Genomic DNA, 6,701 nt, shown 5'->3' on the forward strand with positions numbered 1-6,701 from the left:
GCACACATATGCACTCACACGCACACACACACATACACACACACACAGGCATACACACGCACATACGCACATATACACATACACACAAATACACACCATTCTAACTCCTCTTAAGAGGAAACAGCAGGGCCTTCATGACTCCGTGGGACCATGGGGGGCGCATGGTGATAATGAGGGCATAAATCTTTAAGGAGCGCACCAGAGGGGACACATCCCAGCGTAATGGAATCTCAGGGCCTCGGAGGGCAGGAGGGCAGGGGGGCGTTTGCGGGGGTAGTGTGGGTAGGCGATTACTTCGGAGTGGCAGTTCATCAGGAACAGTTACGAGAGTAACCGAACGAAATGACCTTGAGTACACCCAACACCGCCCCCACACACACGCATACACACACACCCACACCCCAACAGCAGAGGGAGGAGCTGGAAGGATAGTGATCATGTTGCCATGGTGAAAGGACAGGGAGGCTTCCATACTGGGTGGATGCCATCATGTACCAACACACTGTGTTTACTTCTGGGGGTGGGGCTTTGGGAGGAGCCAAATTAATCAGGGATGATGTTAGCTCCACCCATTACAAGGTTTGTGAAGTCTCATGCTTCTGCTCTCGAATAGACACACACGCAGACACACACACACACCTATACAGACATACACACACACAGACACACACACACTCTCTCACACACACACACACAGACATACACACACACCCACACAAATACACACACACATACACATGCACAGAGCCACGCATACTTGTGTACACACACACCTACATGTAGGCACACACACAGGCACGCATGCATAAATACATATAAACACACACACAAGCATAATAGCATACACACGCACACTCAGAAAATCACATAAACTCTGTTTCACTTCACTCAGAGCAGAATCAAACTGTTTTATGTATGTATCAAACTATGCAGTGGTGAGAAAATTGGAAGTGACATTTCTTAAATAACATTTCAAAGTAGGATTTAAAATGGAAAAAGACAAGTTACAATAAAGAGCGGGGGAATTAATGGAATCTAGGCAGTTGAGGCTCAGGCAACACCAAAGCCTTCAGTCGCAACACGATTTCCGCACGGAATTAATATCCCGAGATCGGAATCTTCCCGCGATCCATCAGGAAAAAAGTAATAGGAATCCGAGATGAAAAGTCCTTTCCGAGGCTCTGTTCCTATGTGGGCTCTTGTTTTAATTTGACTCCCGCGGAGCGGGGATTTGACCAATCTCACCGTCCCAGGGCCACGCCGAGAGGACGGCAACGGAGAGAGAGATTGGACTGCCGGTCACGCGACGGGGGACAGGAGAAGAAATGCGCGGCAATCTCGAGGAGAATAAACGGGATTTCTTTAAAACCAAACCAGACCGCACTGATCGAAAGGGCCGAGGCACCGAATCAACATTTAAAGTGGCAATGCCGTTTGAATCTGTGCGTGTGCGCAACATTTCCCCCCTGCACAGTTATGAGAAAAAGATCCCAAAAGGGTTAATACTGCCTCCACATGTTTCTATTTTATCATTTAATTAATTTAATGTTTTAATCAGCATGTGAAGCAGCAGCCATATTAGTTATTTTTGTAAACTATTTTATGATTGCTCAGTTATATCAGTACATATCTACGGAGCCAGATTTGAATGTGATTATGTTATTTGGAAATACACAGCATGAAATGTTCTTATCAGAACACACACTGCACACAATTATGTTATCAGAACACACACTGCACACAATTCGTTTTAATGGAACACACTATTCACACAATGCTGTTTAACAGAATACACAATGCTGTTTTTCATGTTAATGTGTTCAGAATGAGCACAAAAGAGAGTTTAAAGGTTTAAAGTTTGAGTTGCAGGCTTTCTGGTTCTCTTATCACTGGTGTTCTTATCAGAAATGTATTTATCTTTTTGTGTACAATATCCTGCATCTGTCCTCGAAAGCCTCTCGGGTCATTTTAATTAATTTATCTTTTCACTTTCTCCAAGAAACAAATCCATGCTCCCAAGACTGAAACTCCCAAGACTGAAAAATGTTTCAAGGGGAGATTATGTATGAAGTAATTGTTTTTTTTTAGGTGAAGCATTTGTATTACGTACCACCAGCATCAGGCATCAAGTAGGCTAATTTGGACAACATGTTTACTATTTTCATTGTTATATTAACCCTATATAGTTTATTAAGCCTCCAAGGTTAAGATTGTTGTGAACTAAATGCGAAAAAGCTTATTTTAATATTGGAATTGCTTTCTCTTTCCTTTTTAATGTTGGAGGTGAATACCGGTGTGTCTGTCTGTATGCCCATGCGTGTGTGTGTTTGTGTGTGTGAGTGTGTGTGTGTGCATGTGTATGGCGTCCAATCCAGGTAAATGGCCACCAGCCACCCCAAGCTTTAACCTGTATCTGCCATGGTTTTTTTGGGGCTCCTCTTATCCGGTTTTGAGAAGCGTTTCAGAGCCGGATGAGACTGTGAAAAAGCCTTCACTCTCGTGCTGTGCGTCAGCATGTTTATCACGTTCACAGCTGCAGCGGAAAACAGCCCCTGTTCAGGAGAGTGAGGCGCATTAGCATCTGCAGAGAGAACAACAACAATAAGTACAACTTTCCCTTCTTCCCTCTCCCCCATTTCCTCCGACGTGTGGAGCCCACTTCATCCCCCGGAGCCACACAGGGACCCGTCAAACCACGCCTGTCGTCATGGGCAACAGCGCTGCGGTTCCGCGCGTTTTCAGCCGGGGAGTGAAAGACGCTAGCTGGGGGGGGGGGCAGGAGGGCGGGGGGCGGGGGGCATAGGCAGGTGGAGAGGGGGGGCAGGAGGGCAGGGGGGCGGGGGGGAGAGGCAGGTGGAGAGGGGGGGGAGGAGGGCAGGAGGGCAGGGGGCATAGGCAGGTGGAGAGGGGGTCAGGGGGGCGGGGGGCGGGGGGCATAGGCAGGTGGAGAGGGGGGGCAGGAGAGCAGAGGGCATAGGCAGGTGGAGAGGGGGCGCAGGGGGGCAGGGGGCGGGGGGCATAGGCAGGTGGAGAGGGGGGGCAGGAGGGCAGGGGGGCGGGGGGCATAGGCAGGTGGAGAGGGGGGGTAGGAGGGCAGGGGGGCAGGGGGCATAGGCAGGTGGAGAGGGGGGCAGTGGGCTGCAGGGGAGGAGTTTCCCAGGACCCCAGTTTTGGGAGTCATTATCCTCAGAGCCAGAGCCCATCAGCTTCCCCCCACACAGCGCGTCAGCGACCTCCAGATCTAACGGCCCTCCCTGGCACCCCAATCACAGCCTGGGGCGGGCCATTAGACCCGAAACCCCGCCGGCAGCCCCATTACGCCCGCCCCCGGACGGAGCGACTCAGCCCGGGGCCCCCACGGATATTTCTGCCTTACCCATCTGTTTATGCCCGGCGAAGCCCATTTTCTGTTCCCACAGAACGCATTTCATTCAGGCGTATCCATGGCGATGTGCCTCAATGAACACATAGACTGAGGCTGGGGTGTGGATGTGAGCCTGAACTCACATCCACTCACATCTACCCACTGTACCCAATGGGGTTGTGGCATCCATCCATGATGGACAACGTCAGAGAATGACGTAGAGGTCAACCACGCAAATACAGCACATCACGCGGTCACATTCGCCAGGTTTGGAGGTGTGTGACCGTGGAGGAAACAAACTGGATTCCTAACCATCAGCAGCCAATCAGAGGCTCTAGAGTGTGACTCAGCGCAAATCTGTATTAAATTACAGTCATTATTACAACTTGCTAAGCTATCATCAGCCACAACAATGACTGCATCTCAAACAAAAAGGCCTTTGTGCTTTCAAAGCCGTCATCCTCAAACCCTCAGAAAGGAGTGAATTAGAAACCAACGTGCCAAAAACACAGGCACACATTGCCCCTGTCTGCCAGTGTGTTTCATGACTGAGAACATGTCAGGCCCTCCTCTTCAGGTGTCTGGTGCTTCATCATGTGGTGAGACACTTTCCACCGAAAAAAGGACAACATTTTCCTTCTTCCTTTTCCAAAGGGTGCACATGTACGTATTTATATACGTGTGTTTTCTTGTGTATGAAATAAAGAAAAATATGAAAGGTAAAATGGCGTATATCCCATTTTACCTTTCATATTTTTCTTTATTTATTACATACACAAGAAAACACACACGCAAGATAAATACCCAAATGTTTGTGTGTGTGTTATGTGCGGTGAGTAAGTGTGTGTGTACGTGTGTGTGCCTCCCAAGATCTGTGCAAACCTGGTGAAAAACTACAACAAACGTCTGACCTCTGTGCTTGCCAACAAAGGTTTCTCCACCAAGTATTAAGTCCTATTGTTCTATGAATCAAATACTTATTTCATGCAAAAATACGATAATACATTTATAAAATTTATATGATGTTGTTATTGTGGATTATTTTGTGATATTCTGTCTCTCAATGTTAAAATGTACCTATGATTACAATTCTACACAGTTCTTTGTAAGTGGGCAAACCTACAAAATCAGCTAGGGATCAAATAATTATTGCTCCCACTGTATGTGTGTGTGTATGTGTGTATGTGAGAAAATAAAAAGGCAGCCATGTAAATAACTTTGGCTTGTATCAGAAAATGTGTTTATACACTTTTCCCCTCTTCCCTCTGAAATGAATTTACACTAAGAGCTTAACTGTAACAGTCAATGACAGGGCCAGAACAGAACATGATGTGGCGGTCCATAAACGAGAGTGGGTCAGTACATTAGATGACTGTACGACAAAAGGAACTACATACATATTCAACAGAAGATCATAATATCCCTCTGAAAGCACTGCTGCTCGATCCCTGCGATGAGCTGTTGAGCTGTTGAGCTGTTGAATGTGTCAGGGCTGCTGCCAGTGGACTAATGGGTCTGTGTGTGCTGGCTGTGGAGTAGCGACACACACAGACAGTCAGACAGCGAGCACACTTCAACACCTCTCTGCTTCTGTCATGTAGCCGTCATTCCTGTCCGTCTCCACAGGAGAGATGCGCCGACGTGGCCCTGGCGTTTGTCCGAAAGATTTAGTGCAAGAAGTGGAGACAGACTTCTCTTCTCACCCTAATATCAGTCTTAGTCTGGGTGAACGCACCCTCCAGGCAATTAAAGCCACTTTTCATTTAAGCCCCCATTAACTGTGTAATATCAAAAGACCTTCCGTTAACATTGCTAGCGCAGATTCTGGAAAACCTAGCACACGATGGGGAATGAGCCTGGTCTGAATTATGTTTTAAAACCCAGCTGCTCTAGATTTAATTCACAAAAGGAAAAGTCAGAAACGAGCTGAGATATTCATTATTTATCCCATGCTTTTTCATTTTTTATATTTTTCCCTGTCAGGGAAGAAACTTCATGGTGCAATTTTAGCAGTTTCCCATGATCAGTTATTGTGTATAGACGTTGGTCCCTTGAGCAAGGCTCTTAACCCCACATTTCTCCAGGAGGGATTGTTCCCTGCTTAGTCTACTCAACTGTAAGTCACTTGGGCTAAAAGCGCCAGCTAAATGACATGTAATATAATGTAATGTGACATGACATATTGTATACTGACTGCAGCACACCATAAAGATGTGTGGCCCTACCCAAGGAGTATATACAGTATATACATATATATACATATATATATATATATATTTATAAAAAGGAGAGTTGCTTATAGCAACTGCTACCTAGGTAACAGTCAGGAGCCTTCAGGGGTCTAACGATTGTTGCTGAGTGATTGTTGATGAATGATTGTTGCTGAGGGATTGTTGCTGAATGATAGTGGCTGAGTGATTGTTAGTGAATGATTGTTGAGAGGGATGTTGCTCAGTGATTGTTGATGAATGATTGTTGCTAGGGATTGTTGCTGAGGAGGTTGCTGAGTGATTGTTGCTGAGGGATTGTTACTGAATGATTGTTGCTCGGGATTGTTGCTGAATGATTGTTGCTAGGGATTGTTGCTGAGGATGTTGCTGAGGATGTTGCTGAGTGATTGTTGCTGAGGGATTGTTAGTGAATGATTGTTGCTAGGGGTTGTTGCTGAATGATTGTTGCTGACGGAGTGAGCAGCAGAAGACACCCAGGAGCACAGCATGGCTTTAGGGGCTCACTGACCCATTCTGCTGATTTGACACAACCCACTGAGCAATATAACCCACGTCTTGCAATATAACCTGCAGCCTATTTACACAGCCTCTGAGCCCGAGAGTCTTCTGTATCTTCAGGTTAACAGGCATACTTTTATGCAGCATCACAACCAACTAAGCCTAGGAAACAATAAACAAGGGTAAAAGTTGAGTCACTGAGTGTTTGTGGGACTTTGTGGGCTGTGCAGTACCTTAGAGAGCTGGAATTATAAAAACCCAGAAATGAACTCCGGCTTTCATGAAAGGCAGAAATGAGCAGTAAGAATATCTCTGTCCCAGAGCTAACTTTTTTAATGGCCTGCCAACGTTTATGACCCAGCCAAGACTCGGAAAACAACAAAAGCTGTTTATGGAAAAACTCTTAAATGAGGAGAACAAAACATTTCCATTAAGCATAACCCCAGAGGAACCCAGTGTCAAATGTGAATCTAATGTTTAGACTATGAGCAGTGGTAGAATGAGAGGGAACATTAAATTAAGTTTATTGTCAACAAAACACACACAGACACACACACACACTCACATACCACACACACACACACAGACGCATATACCACGCACACACA

The sequence above is a fragment of the Conger conger genome, chromosome 11 (assembly GCF_963514075.1).
Source record: "Conger conger chromosome 11, fConCon1.1, whole genome shotgun sequence".
Lineage (NCBI taxonomy): Eukaryota > Metazoa > Chordata > Actinopteri > Anguilliformes > Congridae > Conger > Conger conger.